The sequence below is a fragment of the Pan troglodytes genome, chromosome 16 (genome assembly GCF_028858775.2).
Source record: "Pan troglodytes isolate AG18354 chromosome 16, NHGRI_mPanTro3-v2.0_pri, whole genome shotgun sequence".
Lineage (NCBI taxonomy): Eukaryota > Metazoa > Chordata > Mammalia > Primates > Hominidae > Pan > Pan troglodytes.
Window position 1 is genome coordinate 16,799,753 of NC_072414.2, and position 23,753 is coordinate 16,823,505.

Sequence of the window (23,753 nt, forward strand, 5' to 3'; positions counted from 1 at the left end):
TTTGAGAAGCCAAGACAGGAGGATCTCTTGAGCCCAGCCATCCTCCCGCCTTGGTCTCTTGAAATTTGAGACTAGCCTGGGCAGCATAGTGAGACCCTGTCTCTACAAAAAAAAAAATTAACAGCAGCTCAGGAGGCTGAGGCAGAAGGATTGCTTGAGTACGGGAGGTCAAGGCTGCAGTGAGCTATGACTGAGCTACTTCACTCCAACCTGGATGATAAAACAAGACTCTGTCTCAAAAAAAAATTTAAAAAAAAGTGTTCCCTGTAATCCCAGCACTTTGGGAGGCTGAGGCATGTGGATCACTTGAGCTCAGGAGTTCGAGACCAGCCTGGCCAACATGGTGAAACCCTGTCTCTACCAAAAATACAAAAAATTAGCCAGATGTGGTGGGATCAGTCTGTAGTCCCAGCTACTCAGGAGGCTAAGGCAGGAGAATCACTTGAACACAGGAAGCACAGGTTGCAGTGAGCCAAGATCTCACCACTGCACTCTAGCCTGGGTGACAGAGTGAGACTCCGTCTCAAAGAAAAAAAAAAGGAGTGTTACATTAGTTGTCTATATTGTAGATACACTTGTCAAAATTTAAGCCATAAAACCCTCTGTGTCCCTCACTGTTCCCACCCCCTTAGCCTGGCATACTGGGTCTTTCACAAGCTTGTGTCAACCTCCTCTACAGACTCATCTCTACACTGAGGGACTTGCAGTTTCCAAGTGCTCTGGCCTCGCGGCCTTTGCCCATGCTGTTCTCTTCTGAATGCCCTTTTCTGCTTTACTACTTTGTTCTTGACCTTCTGGATTCAGCTCCTGGGAGGCCCTGTGGATTGAAGTCAGATGGCTCAAGTAGGCAGCTGGTTAGGACCCAGGAGACAGAAACGTGTCTGGGGAGGACAACACTTTCTTGTCCTTGTTTCTATTCAGCTGCAACTAGAGAAACAGATCACCTGTTTCTTGTTCAAAACTAGGATCAGTGAGAGAAGGGTGGAAAGAGTAAGATCCTCCACAGTGCCCTCCCACCTCCCAGCCTCCCCCCACATAGCCTAGCCCCAAGGCAGAAACTTCCCAGCAGAAAAAGGAAAACTGATAACCTCATTCCTTGGTCTTTCTCTGTTAGGATTATCATCTGGTTTCCCCTGCTGGTGTTGGAAGAGCTGTGTTGGTGCAGGCCAGTGCTATCCTGTGACTAGAGGGAAGAAGCTCTGCCTGGACCTGATTTGGCCACAAGCTCCTAGTAAGATGCTGAAAAGGAACACAAACTCTAGGCCCAGGACACCCTCCCCATGCCATCCCACACCTGACTTCTGCGCATCTTGTGAGCAGATCAGATTTGGTGTTCCTTCTTCCACATCATCCTCGCATCCTCTTTCACAGACTCGGATAGATCCCCTCATGGGAACCTATGGATCTATGGCATATCTATGGATATGCCACCCCATGGCAACTGTCCTTTCCCCTTCATAGCATTCATCACCCTGAATTATAGCTGCCCGTTTATGTATGTGTCTTCTTCTTTTTTTTTTTTTTTTTTTATTATACTTTAAGTTTTAGGGTACATGTGCACATTGTGCAGGTTAGTTACATATGTATACATGTGCCATGCTGGTGCGCTGCACCCACTAACTCGTCATCTAGCATTAGGTATATCTCCCAATGCTATCCCTCCCCCCTCCCCCCTCCCCACCACAGTCCCCAGAGTATGATATTCCCCTTCCTGTGTCCATGTGATCTCATTGTTCAATTCCCACCTATGAGTGAGAATATGCGGTGTTTGGTTTTTTGTTCTTGCGATAGTTTACTGAGAATGATGGTTTCCAATTTCATCCATGTCCCTACAAAGGATATGAACTCATCATTTTTTATGGCTGCATAGTATTCCATGGTGTATATGTGCCACATTTTCTTAATCCAGTCTATCATTGTTGGACATTTGGGTTGGTTCCAAGTCTTTGCTATTGTGAATAATGCCGCAATAAACATACGTGTGCATGTGTCTTTATAGCAGCATGTTTTATAGTCATTTGGGTATATACCCAGTAATGGGATGGCTGGGTCAAATGGTATTTCTAGTTCTAGATCCCTGAGGAATCGCCACACTGACTTCCACAATGGTTGAACTAGTTTACAGTCCCACCAACAGTGTAAAAGTGTTCCTATTTCTCCACATCCTCTCCAGCACCTGTTGTTTCCTGACTTTTTAATGATTGCCATTCTAACTGGTGTGAGATGATATCTCATAGTGGTTTTGATTTGCATTTCTCTGATGGCCAGTGATGATGAGCATTTTTTCATGTGTTTTTTGGCTGCATAAATGTCTTCTTTTGAGAAGTGCCTGTTCATGTCCTTCGCCCACTTTTTGATGGGGTTGTTTGTTTTTTTCTTGTAAATTTGTTTGAGTTCACTGTAGATTCTGGATATTAGCCCTTTGTCAGATGAGTAGGTTGCGAAAATTTTCTCCCATGTTGTAGGTTGCCTATTCACTCTGATGGTAGTTTCTTTTGCTGTGCAGAAGCTCTTTAGTTTAATTAGATCCCATTTGTCAATTTTGGCTTTTGTTGCCATTGCTTTTGGTGTTTTGGACATGAAGTCCTTGCCCACGCCTATGTCCTGAATGGTAATGCCTAGGTTTTCTTCTAGGGTTTTTATGATTTTAGGTCTAACGTTTAAATCTTTAATCCATCTTGAATTGATTTTTGTATAAGGTGTAAGGAAGGGATCCAGTTTCAGCTTTCTACATATGGCTAGCCAGTTTTGCCAGCACCATTTATTAAATAGGGAATCCTTTCCCCATTGCTTGTTTTTTTCAGGTTTGTCAAAGATCAGATAGTTGTAGGTAAGCGGCGTTATTTCTGAGGGCTCTGTTCTGTTCCATTGATCTATATTTCTGTTTTGGTACCAGTACCATGCTGTTTTGGTTACTGTAGCCTTGTAGTATAGTTTGAAGTCAGGTAGTGTGATGCCTCCAGCTTTGTTCTTTTGGCTTAGGATTGACTTGGCGATGCGGGCTCTCTTTTGGTTCCATATGAACTTTGAAGTAGTTTTTTCCAATTCTGTGAAGAAAGTCATTGGTAGCTTGATGGGGATGGCATTGAATCTGTAAATTACCTTGGGCAGTATGGCCATTTTCACGATATTGATTCTTCCTACCCATGAGCAAGGAATGTTCTTCCATTTGTTTGTATCCTCTTTTATTTCCTTGAGCAGTGGTTTGTAGTTCTCCTTGAAGAGGTGCTTCACATCCCTTGTAAGTTGGATTCCTAGGTATTTTATTCTCTTTGAAGCAATTGTGAATGGGAGTTCACTCATGATTTGGCTCTCTGTTTGTCTGTTGTTGGTGTATAAGAATGCTTGTGATTTTTGTACATTGATTTTGTATCCTGAGACTTTGCTGAAGTTGCTTATCAGCTTAAGGAGATTTTGGGCTGAGACAATGGGGTTTTCTAGATAAACAATCATGTTATCTGCAAACAGGGACAATTTGACTTCCTCTTTTCCTAATTGAATACCCTTTATTTCCTTCTCCTGCCTGATTGCCCTGGCCAGAACTTCCAACACTATGTTGAATAGGAGCGGTGAGAGAGGGCATCCCTGTCTTGTGCCAGTTTTCAAAGGGAATGCTTCCAGTTTTTGCCCATTCAGTATGATATTGGCTGTGGGTTTGTCATAGATAGCTCTTATTATTTTGAAATATGTCCCATCAATACCTAATTTATTGAGAGTTTTTAGCATGAAGGGTTGTTGAATTTTGTCAAAGGCTTTTTCTGCATCTATTGAGATAATCATGTGGTTTTTGTCTTTGGCTCTGTTTATATGCTGGATTACATTTATTGATTTGCGTATGTTGAACCAGCCTTGCATCCCAGGGATGAAGCCCACTTGATCATGGTGGATAAGCTTTTTGATGTGCTGCTGGATTCGGTTTGCCAGTATTTTACTGAGGATTTTTGCATCAATGTTCATCAAGGATATTGGTCTAAAATTCTCTTTTTTGGTTGTGTCTCTGCCAGGCTTTGGTATCAGAATGATGCTGGCCTCATAAAATGAGTTAGGGAGGATTCCCTCTTTTTCTATTGATTGGAATAGTTTCAGAAGGAATGGTACCAGTTCCTCCTTGTACCTCTGGTAGAATTCGGCTGTGAATCCATCTGGTCCTGGACTCTTTTTGGTTGGTAAACTATTGATTATTGCCACAATTTCAGCTCCTGTTATTGGTCTATTCAGAGATTCAACTTCTTCCTGGTTTAGTCTTGGGAGAGTGTATGTGTCGAGGAATGTATCCATTTCTTCTAGATTTTCTAGTTTATTTGCGTAGAGGTGTTTGTAGTATTCTCTGATGGTAGTTTGTATTTCTGTGGGATCGGTGGTGATATCCCCTTTATCATTTTTTATTGCGTCTATTTGATTCTTCTCTCTTTTTTTCTTTATTAGTCTTGCTAGCGGTCTATCAATTTTGTTGATCCTTTCAAAAAACCAGCTCCTGGATTCATTAATTTTTTGAAGGGTTTTTTGTGTCTCTATTTCCTTCAGTTCTGCTCTGATTTTAGTTATTTCTTGCCTTCTGCTAGCTTTTGAATGTGTTTGCTCTTGCTTTTCTAGTTCTTTTAATTGTGATGTTAGGGTGTCAATTTTGGATCTTTCCTGCTTTCCCTTGTGGGCATTTAGTGCTATAAATTTCCCTCTGCACACTGCTTTGAATGCGTCCCAGAGATTCTGGTATGTTGTGTCTTTGTTCTCGTTGGTTTCAAAGAACATCTTTATTTCTGCCTTCATTTCGTTATGTACCCAGCAGTCATTCAGGAGCAGGTTGTTCAGTTTCCATGTAGTTGAGCGGCTTTGAGTGAGATTCTTAATCCTGAGTTCTAGTTTGATTGCACTGTGGTCTGAGAGATAGTTTGTTATAATTTCTGTTCTTTTACATTTGCTGAGGAGAGCTTTACTTCCAACTATGTGGTCAATTTTGGAATAGGTGTGGTGTGGTGCTGAAAAAAATGTATATTCTGTTGATTTGGGGTGGAGAGTTCTGTAGATGTCTATTAGGTCCGCTTGGTGCAGAGCTGAGTTCAATTCCTGGGTATCCTTGTTGACTTTCTGTCTCGTTGATCTGTCTAATGTTGACAGTGGGGTGTTAAAGTCTCCCATTATTAATGTGTGGGAGTCTAAGTCTCTTTGTAGGTCACTCAGGACTTGCTTTATGAATCTGGGTGCTCCTGTATTGGGTGCATAAATATTTAGGATAGTTAGCTCCTCTTGTTGAATTGATCCCTTTACCATTATGTAATGGCCTTCTTTGTCTCTTTTGATCTTTGTTGGTTTAAAGTCTGTTTTATCAGAGACTAGGATTGCAACCCCTGCCTTTTTTTTTTTTCCATTTGCTTGGTAGATCTTCCTCCATCCTTTTATTTTGAGCCTATGTGTGTCTCTGCACGTGAGATGGGTTTCCTGAATACAGCACACTGATGGGTCTTGACTCTTTATCCAACTTGCCAGTCTGTGTCTTTTAATTGGAGAATTTAGTCTGTTTACATTTAAAGTTAATATTGTTATGTGTGAATTTGATCCTGTCATTATGATGTTAGCTGGTGATTTTGCTCGTTAGTTGATGCAGTTTCTTCCTAGTCTTGATGGTCTTTACATTTTGGCATGATTTTGCAGCGGCTGGTACCGGTTGTTCCTTTCCATATTTAGCGCTTCCTTCAGGAGCTCTTTTAGGGCAGGCCTGGTGGTGACAAAATCGGTCAGCATTTGCTTGTCTGTAAAGTATTTTATTTCTCCTTCACTTATGAAGCTTAGTTTGGCTGGATATGAAATTCTGGGTTGAAAATTCTTTTCTTTAAGAATGTTGAATATTGGCCCCCACTCTCTTCTGGCTTGTAGGGTTTCTGCCGAGAGATCCGCTGTTAGTCTGATGGGCTTCCCTTTGAGGGTAATCCGACCTTTCTGTCTGGCTGCCCTTAACATTTTTTCCTTCATTTCAACTTTGGTGAATCTGACAATTATGTGTCTTGGAGTTGCTCTTCTCGAGGAGTATCTTTGTGGTGTTCTCTGTATTTCCTGAATCTGAACGTTGGCCTGCCTTGCTAGATTGGGGAAGTTTTCCTGGATAATATCCTGCAGAGTGTTTTCCAACTTGGTTTCATTCTCCGCATCACTTTCAGGTACACCAATCAGACGTAGATTTGGTCTTTTCACATAGTCCCATATTTCTTGGAGGCTTTGCTCATTTCTTTTTATTCTTTTTTCTCTAAACTTCCCTTCTCGCTTCGTTTCATTCATTTCATCTTCCATTGCTGATACCCTTTCTTCCAGTTGATCACATCGGCTCCTGAGGCTTCTGCATTCTTCACGTAGTTCTCGAGCCTTGGTTTTCAGCTCCATCAGCTCCTTTAAGCACTTCTCTGTATTGGTTATTCTAGTTATACATTCTTCTAAATTTTTTTCAAAGTTTTCAACTTCTTTGCCTTTGGTTTGAATGTCCTCCCGTAGCTCAGAGTAATTTGATCATCTGAAGCCTTCTTCTCTCAGCTCGTCAAAATCATTCTCCATCCAGCTTTGTTCCGTTGCTGGTGAGGAACTGCGTTCCTTTGGAGGAGGAGAGGCGCTCTGCATTTTAGAGTTTCCTGTTTTTCTGTTCTGTTTTCTCCCCATCTTTGTGGTTTTATCAACTTTTGGTCTTTGATGATGGTGATGTACAGATGGGTTTTCGGTGTGGATGTCCTTTCTGTTTGTTAGTTTTCCTTCTAACAGACAGGACCCTCAGCTGCAGGTCTGTTGCAATACCCTGCTGTGTGAGGTGTCAGTGTGCCCCTGCTGGGGGGGTGCCTCCCAGTTAGGCTGCTCGGGGGTCAGGGGTTAGGGACCCACTTGAGGAGGCAGTCTGCCCGTTCTCAGATCTCCAGCTGCGTGCTGGGAGAACCACTGCTCTCTTCAAAGCTGTCAGACAGGGACATTTAAGTCTGCAGAGGTTACTGCTGTCTTTTTGTTTGTCTGTGCCCTGCCCCCAGAGGTGGAGCCTACAGAGGCAGGCAGGCCTCCTTGAGCTGTGGTGGGCTCCACCCAGTTCGAGCTTCCTGGCTGCTTTGTTTACCTAAGCAAGCCTGGGCAATGGCGGGCGCCCCTCCCCCAGCCTCGCTGCCGCCTTGCAGTTTGATCTGAGACTGCTGTGCTAGCAATCAGTGAGATTCCGAGGGCGTAGGACCCTCCGAGCCAGGTGTGGGATATAGTCTCGTGGTGCGCCGTTTTTTAAGCCGGTCTGAAACGCGCAATATTCGGGTGGGAGTGACCCGAGTTTTCCAGGTGCGTCCGTCACCCCTTTCTTTGACTCGGAAAGGGAACTCCCTGACCCCTTGCGCTTCCCAGGTGAGGCAATGCCTCGCCCTGCTTCGGCTCGCGCACGGTGCGCGCACCCACTGGCCAGCGCCCACTGTCTGGCACTCCCTAGTGAGATGAACCCGGTACCTCAGATGGAAATGCAGAAATCACCCGTCTTCTGCGTCGCTCACGCTGGGAGCTGTAGACCGGAGCTGTTCCTATTCGGCCATCTTGGCTCCTCCCTCTATGTATGTGTCTTCTGCACCAGGTGGTACTCTCTGATGGGGCAGGGATTGGATCTGTCTTGTTCACAGTTGCATCTCCAGCACCTGCAACTCTGCCTGGCTCAGAGTAAGTGCTCAATACTTTTTGTTTTTGATTGAATGATAGAATGATGAGTGAACTCTATTTCCCACTAGACTGTGAGCACCATGTTGACAGGGACCATGCCCTGATCATCTCTGGATCCTTAGGGCCTATATAGTGCTTGCCACATAGGAGGTGCTCAGTAGACACTTATCGATTTGAGTGAATGGACTTCAGTTTCTCCACTTACAATCTGAGTAAGAGGAAGATATTCTTTGCCCTCTCTCCCTCCTTCTCCAGCCACATTGGGGGTTGTGGTTGATGCTATGAGGTCGTTCCTGCCTTATTCAACTTCATGTCCAAATCTTTTAATGGCAAAACACAACATGGTGGCCAAGTCTCAGAGTCCAGGCATCCGTCCCTTAGCCCATAGCCAAGTATGGGAGAAGGGTGCTTCAGAGTCTCTCTCCATTCACTTTAGTCTCCAGCATTAGCCAAGATCCCACTGTCTACCCTGAATTCTTCCTGCTATTGCACAAGGCTTCTTTCATCTTACTGTATTGTCAGGGAAAATATAGCCAAGATTATCTGCTCCTCAACCTGAGGTAAAATATAGATTCTGCCTAATTTTAGAACTGGTGTTAGCCAGGTGTGGTGGCTCACGTCTATAATCCCAGCATTTTAGGAGGCCAAGGCAGCAGGGGAATCGCCTGAGTCCAGGAGTTCAAGACCAGCTGGAGCAATATGGCAAAACCCCATCTCTACAAAAAAAGCAAAAAAATTAGCTGGGTGTGGTGGCACACGCCTGTAGTCCCAGCTACTCAGGAGGCTGAGGCACAGGATCATTTGAACCCAGGAAGTGGAGGTTGCAGTGAGCCAAGATCGTGCCACTGCACTCCAACCTGGGTGACAGAGTACGATTCTGTCTCAAAATAAAAATAAAGAATAAAACCAGTGTTTCCACATCTGGAACTTTCTTTTCAAGTTTATATCACCTCTCCTTCCAAATCAGGTCTCCCCTCCTCCAGGAAGTACTCCCTGATTAAGCCAAAAATGTTTTAATTTTCACCACTTGTCCTATTACTCTGCATCCCCACAGCACTTGTAGTTTGTACTTATTCCCTATCCTGTTTAAGTGTGTGTTCATCATCCTAACCATACTGCATAAGCAGGCACTATTTTAAGTAGGCTTGATAGATTATCAGAAATTGACAAGAAAAAATACACACCAAGAAGAAAGTAGAAGAGGATTTTTTCTTTTCTTTTTGCTTTATCATAGAATTTCTTGTCTTGGTGCTTACAAGCTGTGTAGCACAATGAGAGGAGAATGTGATTTCTGCAAAACATTTCAGGAAGCACGAAGTATCTGTAAATACCCAGGAATAATGACCATGTCTTTTATTTGTATTATTTTTCTAATTCCTCCACTCTATAGAGTTTGCCCAAAGTCCTTGATTTAAGCCCTTGAGTGTTGGTTGGCTGACTTAGCTTTGGATTGTGGTCCACTGAGATCGCTGGATCTTTTTAAGCTTTAGAGTTATGCCCTGCCATGTGGATGCAGGTGGAGGAAGGACTTCTCAGTGTGACCCATGAGAAGAGTGGCTCTCCTGGGCCCCAGGCCCCAGGCTGCATGCGTATGGGAGGGAGGAGGAGAAGCAAGGAAAGCAGGAGAGACAGAAGTATATACTGAGCTGGTAGTTGGGGGAAGGGTTGGCGGGTGGGGAGAAGGTAAGAGAGGAGTCTAGGCCAAGGCCAGAGGTGTCTCCCTGGGGAGTCCTCAGAGTGGGCAGCTGGACGTCGCTCCATCCTTCCCGCCTGACGGATGGGTCTGCTTCGCAGGCACAAGCTGTCGGGCCAGGCCCTGCCAAGGCAGAACAGTGGCGCTTCTGTGCCCGCTGCTCCGCTCCGCTCCAGAGGATGGGGCCCGCCCGGGAAGCCAGGGAGTGATGGAGAAAGCAGGCGTCCCAGAACAGGAGCCGCGGGGTCACAGAAGCACGCCTGCCTCCCGAAACAAGGGGCCACAGGATGAGGTGGGAGGGGACCCGGAATCAACACGGGGGAGAGTTTGGGGGAAGTGTTGGTCGAAAGAAGAGAGGCAGAAGGACGCGCGCTGAAGCAGCCTGAGGATGAAGAGCTCGATGATTTGGCCACAAGCCCCCTCACCTTTAAGAACAAAGCTTCCTGCATTCAGTTGCAGAGTTCTGTTTCCCAGTCAGATGCTCAGAGACCTTCCAACCTGTCCCCCACCCCTCAGCCTTGCCCATCTCCACGGGCATCTTCCGCGCCCTTGCCCGGGACTCGGAGCCCACCACCCTCCGCCTCCGCCTGGCCTGGCCCGGCCCGCGAGATCCCTGACACTCCAGTTCGGAATCTGGGATCCTCAGGCTCCCAGATCCGCCGCTGGCCCGGCTCCCATCCGCCCTTCAGCCGCCTCCCCCTCAGTGTTAATTAAAACTTGCGAGATGGAGAGGCTGGCGCGGGCGGCTCCGTTTAATTTGCAGCATCTTTCATGCTGCTGACGATCGTAAAGGGCTTTAATATTGAAATATGGGCCATTTTCCCAGCTCCAGCCCTCGCCGCGCCCTCCCCGCGCCCCCACACCCAGCCACCCCGCGCTTGATGAAAGAGCCCCTGCAAATCCATTAAGGAGAGATAATTGAAAGCTCCGGGGTAATATTTAAGACCGCGTGCCGAAGCGGGCTGGAGGGCCTGACTGCGCTCGCTTTGCCTGTCAGTGCTGGTGCATTCCAGTCCCTAGCGCTCTAGGCCCACCAAGGCCCCGCCGCCGCCCAGCCAAGGCCTGCCGTCTTAGCGGTGCCTCCTCACTCCCTGCACTCAAAGGGCTGGCTCTGCGCTAACCTGGCTCTGCCGAAGACTTGCCTGGAGACCCGAGTTCCAAAAGGAGCCACAGGGCACGCTGTGCGACAGATGCATTAGTGCCAGCATGCACAGGGGCCAAAGCATCTTGTCCCACTCCTTCAGCTTCGGTTTGGTGCACCAGCATCAGGCACTGCTCAAGCTTCTGAGCACAGCATCCCCTCTGCCTGCAAACTTTTCCCTCCAGCACTTTCTACTTGGGGAATTGCTGTTCCTCTTTCAAAACCAACCCAGTTCCACCCCAGGTAATGGTGCAGTGGGGTATGGAACGTGGGTGGGAGTATAGACACGCCAAGATCCTGGTGTGACCATTGTTGCAGCTGCATGATGAGGACACTATACTGCTCTGTTTTCATATGTTTTTAATGTTCCACGACAAACATGTTTAGAAAGCAGCTGAAGCATCTTCTTTTACGCCTCCCTCTCCCATAAATAGAGACTACCTGTTATCTTGTATATTGATGTTCCTTAGCACATCGTGTTGCCATTATCTGTTTAAAGTCTTTCTGCCTACTCAGCTGTGACATCTTCAGGACAGGGATCAGGTCTAATTTCACTCCTTAGCGCTTGCTCCAGGCCCAGTGCAAGGCACGTAACATGCGCTCAGTAAACATCACTGAATAGGCTGCTCTCTGGGTACCTAGAAGTCTCTAGGGCTTAAGGTTAGGATACAAGCACACGGAAGGAGGGTAGGGCAAAGCATGGAAGAGGGGTGGGATCTGTGAGGCTGGGTTGGGGGTCATGTCTCTCTCCCACAATGACTGGCTTCAGGATGTTCCCAGAATGGGAAAAGGGTAGAGGACCCTGTTCTGCACTGTGATTTTGTAATCCTTAGGTCTCTACCTGGGACTTTTGGGGATGTTTCTCCACTTCACTCCATTTGGCTTACTCTCCCAATCAGGTTAGACACACACACACACACACACACACACACACCACCACCACCACCACACACCTTAGACAGGGAAAGAGTCGGAAAGAGGGAAGCAGAAGAGATTATTTGAAGACCTACTTGTGCAAAAGGCATGAGTAGTTCAGGCATTTCCATGGATACCCAGCTAACCCCCTACCACAGGGCCTTTCCTACTTACCCCTGTTGCACAGTCTTCCCAAACACTGTCCAACTCCCATACAGGGGTTATACTCACAGGATGGCACTATCGAGGAAGAGGGGGCTGTTCTGACTCAGCACCCCCTAACCGCACATTGGCCCTGAAGCCACAGTTGCAATGATGCCCTCTCTATGGCCAGAATGAGATCCAAACCATTCCAAAGTTCCATTTCCAAACAAGGACTCCTTGTTAGAACCACAAAACATCAGAGCTGGAGGCAACCAAAAGAGCACTGTGTCCCCTCTTAGTATCTATGGGGCAACTAAGACTTAGAAAGGGTCTGTGATGTGCCCCAGGTCACAATGCCATTGGTAACTGGGCAGACGGGGTGGCTCACGCTTGAAATCCTAGCACTTTGGGAGGCCAAGGCGGGTGGATCATTTGAGGTCAGGTGTTCGAGACCAGCCTGGACAACATGGTGAAACCCTGTCCCTTCTAAAAATACAAAAATTAGCGGGCAGTAGTGGAGTGTGCCTGTAATCCCAGCTACTCAGGAGGCTGAGGCAGGGGAATTGCTTGAGCCTGGGAGGCAGAGGTTGCAGCCAGCTGAGATCATACCACTGCACTCCAGTCTGGGCGACAGAGTGTGACCTGTCTCAGGAAAAAAAAAAAATCCATTGGTAACAAAACCAGTGCTAGTGCTAGAATCCCAGCAAGTTAGTGGTGGAGCTGGAATTAGAATCCCAATCTCTTGACCCACTTAAATATATACAATTGGTATTCGAAGTGCTTTTCACAAACATTATCTCGTTTAATTCTCTCTCTCGATAGGATCTCACTGTGTCACCCAGGCTGGAGTGCAGTGACATGATCATGGCCCACTACAGTCTCAATCTCCTGGGCTCAAGCAATGCTCCCACATCAGCCTCAGGCACATGCCACCACACCTGGCTAATTTTTGTATTTTTGTAGAGACAGGGTTTCAGCATGTTGCCCAGGCTGGTCTTGAACTCCTGGGCTCAAGAAATCCTCCTACCTTGGCCTCCAAGAGTGCTGAGATTACAGGCATGAGCCACCGTACCTGGCCTCATTTAATTCTCACAAACCTATGAGATAGTGTCACAATTCCCATCTACAGATGAGAAAAATGAGGTTCAGGGAGAGCCCTGACTTGTCCAGTGTCATACACCAGTGGAAAACAGATCCAGGATTTGAACCCCAGTTTGACTGGCTCCAATTCCAGTGCCCTTTCCACTCACTTCTCCAGTATCTCCCCCTAAACCCCAGCCAGCCAAGTCAGGCCAGTTTCCCAGACACTCACCCTTCATCCCTGGACATCTCCAGCCAGATGTCTTTTTTCTCCTTAGCCCAGCTTCCCCCACCCAGGGCAATGTTCTTTGCCCCAGATTTGGAGGTGGGGGTGTGGTAGTCCCCGCCGTGGTTCTGGGTACAGGCCTCCATGAACTGAAGCCATGCACAGCCTGGCCTCCTGTGCGCAGCCCTACTCTTGTTCTTGGTCACGGAGGCCTCAGCCATAAATCCCCAGGTCTCGGCTCATAACCATTAGCAAGCGATTGGGCTCATCAGGACGCCTTTATGAGACTCCGGTCAAATAAATGGATTGCTGGAGGTCAGGAACAAGGAATCTCCTTGCCTTGCCTTGCTTTCGAGATGCTCCCACCACCCAGAGGTTGGCAGATTCTGTTTGACTCACAGCTGTATGTGGAAGTGGGGGCATTGTCACAGGGGGATAAAGATGTACAGTATCCCCTGGTACTGCACACCCATGGAAGGAAAAGCGCTTGGAGATGCACATCCTCAGATAGCCCACAGTCATTAGGGCTGGAGGAACACACACACAGAGGCACATATACACACTCAGACCCCCTCTCTGATTCAAATGTACTCTTCAGCAACCAACCCCCAACCCCACCCACCTCACATCCTCTGATGTCCTCACACTCCATTCCTCCTGTGAGGTATTTCCTGAAACACTGCTTCTCAAACATCACTGCACACAAATGACCTGGGACCTGGTTAAAATACAGATTCCGACTCAGTAGATCTGGGGTGGCACCTGAGCTCTGTTTACTAACCACCTTCCTGGTAAGGCCAGGGCTGCTTCTCCAAAGATTTTAAGCAACGGTCCTCCCACATTGGAAGGGCAGGGGCTTTCAAAATGTAAAAGAGATAGGAGTGTGCAGTTTGGGAAAGCTCCTCTCCCACTCCCATCCCCCAAATGCTGCTGTGCACACCCAGGTGACTGAACTGTTTCTAGAATGCTGTTACCTCACTCTTTACATGGCTCCCTCTCATTCTTCAAACCTCAGCCCAAGTGTCACTTCCTCAGAGAAACTTTCTCTGACCACCCAATTTATTTTATTTTATTTTATTTTATTTTATTTTATTTTATTTTATTTTATTTTATTTTTTTGAGATGGAGTTTTGCTCTTATTGCCCAGGCTGGAGTGCAATGGCATGATCTCGGCTCATGGCAATCTCTGCCTCCCGGGTTCAAGCAATTCTCTTGCCTCAGCCTCCCAAGTAGCTGGGATTACAGGTATGCTCCACCACGTCTGGGTAATTTTTGTATTTTTAGTAGAGAGAGGGTTTCTCCATGTTGGTGAGGCTGGTCTCGAACTCCTGACTTCAGGTGATCCGCCCACCCCAGCCTTCCAAAGTGCTGGGATTACAGCCATGAGCCACCATGCCTAGCTGATCACCCAATTTAAAGGGTCCCTGCTCCACCCTGTCTGTGATTACCCACTTCACAACAGGTCTCAAAATTGCATGTATCTATTTGCTAACTTGCTTACTTATTTTTTTGTCTGTTTCACTCTCTGAAATGTATTGTCCTTGAGTTCAGGGATTATGCCTGTTTCATTTATTCATGAATTCTTGGCAACCAGTGCCTAGTGCATAGTAGATACTCAGTAAATATTGCTGGATAGGCCAGTCACAGTGGCTCATGCCTGTAATCCCAGCACTTTGGAAGGCTGAGGCTGGTGGATTACCTGCAGTCAGGAGTTCAAGAGCAGCCTGGCCAACATTTTGAAACCCCATCTCTACTAAAAATACAAAAAAAAAAGTAGCTGGGAATGGTGGCATGTGCCTGTAGTCCTATCTACTCAGGAGGCTGAGGCAGGAGAATCACTTGAACCCAGGAGGTGGAGGTTGCTGTGAGCTGAGGTCACACCACTGTACTCCAGCGTGGGTCATAGAGTGAGATTCCATCAAAAAAAAAAAAAAAAAGGCTTTGCAATGTGTGGATTCATTTCACAGAGTTGAATGTTAATTTTGATTCAGCAGGTTGGAGAAACCTATTTTGTAGATTTGACGGGGGAACATTTCTTAGCCCACTGAGGCCTATAGTGAAAATCAAATATCCCATGATAAAAACTAGAAACAAGTTTTCTGTAAAAATGTTTTGCAATTTGTGGATTTATCTCACAACATTAAACCTTTGTTTTGAGTCAGGAAATTGGAAACTCTCCTCTGGTACAATTGACAAAGAGATATTTCAAAGCCCATTGAGGCTTACAGTGAAAAACAGAATATCCAGTGATAAAAACAACCTATCTCAGAAAATGCTTTCTTCTGCGTGATTTCATCTCATAGAATTAAACCTTTCTTTTGGTTCAGCAGGTTGGAAACACTCTTTTTGTAGAATCTATGAAGGGACATTTAGGAGCCTATTGGTGCCTATAGTGAAAAACAGAATACCCTTCAAAAAAAAAACTAGAAACAAGCTATCTGTGAATTAGATTTGCAATGTATTGATTCACCTCAAAGAGTTAAACCTTTTGTTTGTTTGTTTCAGCAAGGTGGAAACACTCTTTTTGTATAATCTATGAAGGGATGTTTCAAAGCCCATTGAGGTCTATAGTGAAAAACCGAGTATCTAGTGATAAAAACTAGAAACAAGCCTTCTGTGAAAATTCTTTGTGATGTATGCATTTGTCTCACAGAGTTAAACCTTTGTTTTTATACTGCAGGTTTGAAATACTCTAAGACATTTTGGAGCCCTTGGGGCCTATAATGAAAAAACATATATCCTGCGATGAAAACTTGAAACAAGCTACCTGTGAAAATGCTTTGCAATGTGTAGATTCATCTGACAGTTAAACGTTTGTTTTGATTCAACAGGTTAGAAACACTGTTTTCATATAATCTATGAAGGGACATTTCAGTGCCCATTGAGGACTGTAGTACACAAAACCAAATATTATGCAATTAAAACTACAAACAAGCTATTGGGGAAAATGCTTTGTGATGTGAAGATTTATCTCACAGAGGTAAACCCTTACTTACATACAGCAGGTTGGAAACACACTTTTTGAAGAATTAAGAAGTTACAATTAAGAGTCCACTGAAGCCTATAGTGAAAAACCCAATAGCCAGTGATAAACACTAGAAACAAGTTATCTGTGAAAATGCTTTGAGATGTGCGATTTCATATAAAAGAGTTAAACCTGGCCGGGTGTGGTGGCTCACACCTGTAATCCCAGCACTTTGGGAGGCCGAGGCAGGTGGATCACGAGGTCAGGAGATCGAGACCATCTTGGCTAACACGGTGAAACGCCATCTCTACTAAAAATACAAAAAATTAGCCAGGCACGGTGGCGGGTGCCTGTAATCCCAGCTACTCGGGAGGCTGAGGCAGGAGAATGGCATGAATCTGGGAGGCGGAGCTCGCAGTGAGCCGAGATAACGTCACTGCAGTCCGGCCTGGGCAAAAGAGTGAGACTCTGTCTCAAAAAAAAAAAACTTTATTTTGATTCAGAAAAATAAAAACCCATTTTTTTGTAGAATCTACAAAAAGACATTTCTGACCCCATTGAGGCTAATAGTAAAAATTCAAATGTCTCATCATAAAAGCTAGAAACAAGCTATCTGTGAAAATGCTTTGCAACGTGTGGATTCATCTCACAGAGTTAAACCTTTGTTTTTTGTTTTCAGGGATTTGGGAACATACTTTTTATATAACCTATGAATGGACATTTCAGAGCCCATTGAAGCCTATACTGAAAATCCAAATATCCTGCGATAAAAACTAGGAATAAGCTATCTGTGAAAATGCTTTGTGAGGTTTGGATTAATCTCACAGATTTAAGCTGCTGCTTTGATTCAGCAGGTAGGAAACACTGTTTTTGTAAAATCTACTATGAGACATTTCTGAGCCCATTGAGGGTTATAGTGAAAAACCAAATATCATGCTTTAAAAACTAGAAACAAGATATCTGAATATATGCTTTGTGATGTGTGGATTCCTCTTAAAGAGTTATACCTTTGTTTTGATTCAGCAGTTTGAAAATGCTCTTGTTATAGAATCTACAAAGGGACATTTCAGAGTACTTGAGAATTTCAGTGAAAATATATATATATAGTTATATAGTTACTCATGCTTTGGTGTCATATGTAAAAATCCATTGACAAATCTAAGGCCCAGAATATTTATGCCTATGTCTTCTTCTAAAGGTTTTTTGATGTTAACTCTTACATTTACGTCATTGATTCATTTTGAGTTAATATTTTATATGGTGTGAAGTAGGGGACCAGTTTCATTCTTTTCAATGTGGAAGTCCAGTTGGCCCAGCACCTTTTGATGAAGATGCTGCTTTTCTATTATAGACTTGTCACCCTTTTCAGAAATCAGCTGCTAATAGACACATAAATGTATTTCTGACTCTCAAATATTGAATTGATCTATATAACTATCCGTATACCAATCCCAAATGGTTTTTATTAGGGCTTCTTTGTAATAATTTTTAAAATTTAGAAATTGTGAGTCCTCTAAATTTGTTCTTTCTCAAAATTATTTTGACCATTTGGATCCCCTTGCAATTTCACAAAACTTAAGGATCAGCTTTCTGCATTTCTGCAAAAAAAAAAAAAAGGCTGTTGCAATTTTGATATGGATTGGCTTGAATTTGTAGATAACTCTATGTGGTACTGATGTCTTAAAATATTAAGTCTTCGACCCCATGAACATGGGCTGCCTTTCCATTTAAATAAGTGTTTAGTTTTCTTCATCTGTGCTTTATATTTTTCAGTGTATATTAAAATGTTTGTTAATCTATTTAACTTTCTTGGTTAAATTTGTTCTGAAGTATTTTAATGTTTTGAATGATATTGTAAAGTGAATTACTATTTAAATTTCATTTGCAAATTGTTCATTGGAAATGTGTAGAAATACATTCAATTTTTGTATGTTGATTTTGCACCTGGCAATTGGGCTGAATTTGTTTCTTAGTAACTTTCTTGTGGATTTTGAGAGATGTTTCTACATATAAGAACATGTCATATGTGAATAGATATATCTTTATTTTTTCCTTTTAAATTGGGGGACATTTTATTTATTGTCCTTGCCTACTTGCTCTGTCTAGAACTTCCAATATAATGTGGAATAGCAATGATGAAAGTGGGCATCTTTGTCTTGTTTCTATCTTAGTGAGAGGCTTTCATTTTGACTTTGTGTACAATATACGGAGGGAAAAAAAAGGAAAAACTGTGCTTCTTAAAATCTCTTAAATTTGCTAAATATTTTATTACTGATTATTTTTAAATGATGTTTTATATCCTAAAAATTCAGGAACCACATATTAAAATATTTAAAATGTTAAAATATTAGAACAATTGCCTAGGACCAAATTTACCCAACATCAAAAGCTTATAAAAGCTCTTCATTTTATAACTTTCAGGAAGATCTCATATATCTGAGTGGAAACACTTACATTAATTGTAATACAACGTTAGTTGTAAGTATTTTCAAGTGCTTAGCACTTTTTGCTGTTAGTAGATCTTAACAAGTATTTCAAATTTTTTTGCTTTATTCCTGAGTGAATAATCATGTATAAAGTTATCCTCACTTCATTGTTAAAGATTAAAATATTATCTAGGCTTTTATAAGGCACATTAAGATTGCATGCAATGCACTAAATTAACAAAATATTATTTTTAAGAAATAAAAATAAGGTAAAATGATAATGTAATAAGGATATCTTAGAGAGTCAGTTGCTTTTATACAAATAACAATAATGAGCATAGCTGAATGAGCTGATTCTCTGAATCCATGATAAAAATATCTTATCCATGGATAACAATCCATGATTCTCTGAATTCACAATGAAAAAACATTTTATTAAACTTTAAACTACAAAATAAATAAGAAAAAAGTGAAAACTTTAGAGATTTTAGATAATTAAAATAATTGAAGTCTCTCAAATTCACTAAGCAGTCTTAGGCATTAAAAAAACAATGGCATGATGCTTTCAAGTAGATCAACAAAAGTAAACCAAAAAATAACGGGGTTTGGGGATTCACTTGTGGTTGTAATAGATAAATTAAAATATCAAAGCTAGTTTCTTCTCATTTAGAGTTGCAAACATTAAAATAACCAAAACATTATAATAACCAATATGTTAATTAAATATATCTGTGATTATATAAAACTTGTTTCTATTTGAAAATATTGCTGAAAGTGCACGCATTATTTGTCAACAATTTATTTCTCAAATTAGAATAGTTGTATTACATTCTGAACAATTTATATGCTTTAAATGTAAATAATCTAATTGTGGTTTAATTTTCAAAATTGCCTCTATGTAAAATTCCAAAGTTGCTTATTTTCTCCTTCAATAAAATTATGTAAAGTATTAGTTCACTTAATATAATGAAAGTAAAGAGCATTGTTCACAAGTTGATTGTGGAAGAAAAACACATAGGCAGCTCTCCACGTCATTGGTCAATACCATATTTTCTTAAAAGATGAGAGTCTGGAAGTATAGATGTAAAGTTGATTTCAATACATCTTGTCCTAAAATCCAGGTTATCTTAGTCACCCACTGGAACTTTCCACCTGGGACATGTATATAAATGGATCAGAGTTCTGTTGGCTGATGTAATTTAATCAAATTCTGCACATTTGCAACTGGCTTTATACTAAGTTGTTTGATTTGTCCTTCTTGAATATATTATAGATTATTAAATCTATTTAACATCTAATGTCAACAAGTTTTACAAATAATTCTGTATCACTTTACTCATCGAATCTAAATGTTCCTCCCATTACAAACTTAAATAAAAATACTCCAGTGTGCAGCTTTACTAGAAACTTCATCAAATATCTGACCTTCACAGACAAAAAGCTGTATTGGGAACAACATAGATTTTATTCCTTATAACAGATACAAGATCCTTGAGAATAAAAATTTTATAAGAGAATAATTTAACATATCTCATATTATTATCATAACAAGACAACCCCTTATTAAGATTTAAAGAATGTCAAAGGAAGCGGGATTCTTTCATTTACATTAAATTGCTTAATAATTCTACAAAATAGAAAATTGTATGGTCCCAGAGGTACAGTAAAAGATTTGAATATAAACTTAGACAAACCTTCTAGATATAGATAAATTTATTTAATTCTCATAAAATTACCAACGAAGAACTAATCCATTACGTGACTCACTGAAATCTTTATAAATTAACATTTTTTGTATGTGAGTGTTATTTCATATGCCAAAAAATATCCTTTACAATTAATGGCACTGTTTAATACAGTAATTTCAAAAATTGATTCTCACTTATTACAATTATATTAATACCACTCATGGTAATACTATGATCATAATCATGGTAAAATACTAATTGAGAACTGTAAGTTCTAGGCCCTGTATTACATACTTTACACATTTTCTCATATGATTCTTAAAAAAACTTAAGTGGTAGCTATTATTATGAGCATGTTTTACATATAATCACATAGGCTAAGGTTGTTAAATATACTTTTTAAGGTAACAAAGCTACTAAGTGTTGGAGCAGAGATTCAAACATCAGTCTGACCCAATAAATTGCATAAGAAATACAAGTGACAAGGAACTCATATCCATATGTTTTTCAAAATGCAAGCCACAATCTACTAATAGTTCATGAACTCAACTAAGGCTCTTCATCAGTATTCTTTACCATAATAAAATTTAATAAGTTATAAATATTAGACCATATCATAATAGTAAGGATATAATTGATTCATGAATTTATTTTCAGATATATTCTATTGATGAATTAACACAAACCAGAATTAAACATTTTTACAATGCTGAGTTCTATTAACTCCATGAAAGAGTACATGCACCATTTAAAAAATTACCAAGTCATCTGCAGAAGGCAAAAAGTCAGTTTTTAAGTGCTAGAAAGTGGGAGTTCATGAATGCTGTGCTTATTAAGCATTAAAAATTAGTATCCTGGAGAGGATAGAAATCAAATGACCAGCATATAGTTGGATAAAATGAATTTCACTCTTCATTGATCAGGAAAAAGTCTTCACTTTGCATCCAGTAAGGGTTTGTAATCTTGGGGATATTCAATAGTCATGGTCCTTTACAAGCTTTGATTGATTAATTACAGCAGTGATAAACACAATAATCATTTTTGATATTTCATAGGGAATTGCCACTATACGTTGTATGTTCAAAGTAAGCAACAATTTTCTTATGGTCCTTTCCTTAATCTCTATTGTAGAGTAATGATACAAGGAATGATATATGGTCAGATATTTTTGGTCAATACTTACATCTTGGGTTTAGATTTTTAGTGGATATGTTTTGTTTATCCATATGCCTTCAATTTCACTTTAATGCATGATCCATAAAATAGTTACTCTACTAAAACTGTTCATAATACCCTGATCACAGCAACAATTAATCATATTCTTTCATTTGTACACGGCCAAATCATTAAAAAAAGATCCTGTGGGCAGGTGTGTCACATTTTGGAAAACCAACTGGCTTCCTTATCAATTTTACATAGAGTCTTCTTAACCTACAATCAAGGATTTCAAAGGGTTAAATATTTAATCTACTTACAAGTTAACAAGTTAGCTTGCCATGATTTCATGGACAATGGGAGAAGATAAAATATTTCTAGGTGAGAGACAAAGGACATTATTACTGATAATGCTGCAAAAGCAGTGAAAGCATATGTACATTCCTGTCACCTTCCCTTGTCCCAGAGTCCAATGGGGAGAAACATATGGGCTCAGGCAGAAGCCAGTACACACAGTGAGTTGTGTTCAGAGAGAAGCTGAGCTTTAGGGAATGTGGATCTCTTATAATGGGTAGGAAGCATATCGACCCTTCACTCTGGAAGGAGACATCCCTTCTATTTTCTAAGGCTCTTAATATGAGACAAACAGCAACATGCAACATACATGAAAAATTTTCTCTCAACACTTACCTTGGAGCATTTATCCAAATAAAAACAGGAGACTAAATAGAATAGAAAATATTGTGATAAGTAAATTCTGTTTTGGAATTGTGAATAAAGTGATTCTGTTGTTCAGTACTCTTGCAAGAAAAATGTGCAGGAGATTTTGTTGAATCTGTATCTCAGGGACAACATGTGGCTTCCTTTGCTATGATTGCTTCTGTCATAGAGCTTCAATGCAGTATTCAAATATAGGAGTATCAAGGCCAATAAAGAAAACTTCTCAGGAATCAGCAGATAGAAATATCTCTGATACAGCCTGAAAGTTTTCTACTTCAACAGGCACGTTTATAGATCATGTGAAATACTACCATTATAGACTTACAAAAATCTCAACAGAGCATATAAACTCTTTTAAGATAGTAGACTTATTTATCTCCACAATCAATACTGTGATACAATATATCTTGGTGCATACATATGCAAGTTACAAAGAGCACAATCTATAGTTTTTGTAGTTATCTGAGGAAACTGAGAGTTGTTTTAACCAAATAATTCTAAATTCACAGCAGGACAAGTATAACTAGTTCAAACAGTTCAAGGACATTTTTTTCTTAATTAGTTGAGTGCAAATATGTTGTTAGTGATTTCCTGTGATATGGAACCATTGTCAATATTTTAAGCTATCTGGCTTTATAGAAAGAATATTATATTTTATAACTAAGATATTCATGTCATATAGGAAAAATAAGGTAATAACAGTCATATGCTTTAAAATGATGCTTATTTTAACTAAAGATTTTTTTAGCTAAAAACATTGGTTGCTGAAAAGTTTGAGCCTGGAAGAAGTAGTTACCAATGTTACTAATGTTGGGCTGATGAGAAAATAAACTTCTCTGGATGAACCTTATGAAAACTGTAGTTGTAGTAATTTTAGCAGAATATTACAATAATAGAAAAAATATGACAAACTGAACAGCTTAATTTGTGTAGCAAATTATACCTGCCTTGAATCAAAAAAATTATTTGTTTTTTTAAACACCTTTATTGAGGTGTAACTGATATACAAAAGCCTTCACATATTCAGTGTATACAACTTGATGAGTTTGAAAATATGCATACGCCTGAGAAACCATCAGCACAATCGAAGTAATCTCTGAGAGGTAGCAGCTCTCCCATGTATACTACAGCATTATTTATAATGGTCAAAATATAGAAACAACCTAAACGTCCACTGACAAAAAAGAAGACAAAGAAGATGTGATATGTCACCGAACAATGGAATACTGTTCAGTATTTAAAAAGATGAAAATGTTATCTTTTGTGAAAACATGGAGGAAAGTAGAGAACATTATGAAAAGTGAAATAAGCCAGTCAGAGAAAGACATACGTTGCATGATTCCATCTATACAGGATATCTAAAATAGTCAAACTCATAGAAGCAGAGAGTAGAATGGTGGCTGCCAGGGAATGGGTGAATAGGGAAATGGAGACTTGTTGCTCAATTGATATAAAGTTTTGGTTACCCAAGATGAAAAAGTTTTAGAGATCTGCTGTACAACATTATATTTATAGTTAATAATATAGCATTTAGCACTCCAAAGTTGAAGATGATAGATTTCATTTTATGTGCTTTCACCACGCCCACACACACTCACTCAGACGTGTGAGCATGCAGCATGCAAACACAAAAGACAGTAATTCATCAAAATGTATACACTAAAATGTGCAGTTATTTTTATATCAATTATACCTCAATAAAGCCTTAAAAAGAACAAGATAACATTAGATACCAGAAATTGTAAGAAAGTTTTTTTTGCAATATTTCTTTAGCCTCATCCAATTCGCAGCAAATTTGAAGTGACAATTATTTCATAAAAAATAATCTTTTTTTAAAGATTTACTTTGATTAGTTATATTTATAGAAATTTAATACCTTTTTACAACTATAGAACAATTTTTAGTCACTGAATGACTTGCCTTTTTTATCTCTTAACTAAGAGA

At 41.1% G+C, this 23,753-nt stretch overlaps 1 long non-coding RNA gene across 1 annotated transcript in view; it reads left to right on the top strand.

Annotated features, from left to right (window-relative positions):
* Positions 1–23,753, top strand: part of LOC129137118 (uncharacterized) — a 241,262-nt gene that overhangs the window by 179,582 nt on the left and 37,927 nt on the right. Inside the window, exons 2-3 of the long non-coding RNA XR_008539288.2 lie at positions 15,536–15,686; positions 16,500–16,674. This is a non-coding gene — a long non-coding RNA (uncharacterized LOC129137118). The remainder of the gene's footprint in view (positions 1–15,535; positions 15,687–16,499; positions 16,675–23,753) is intronic.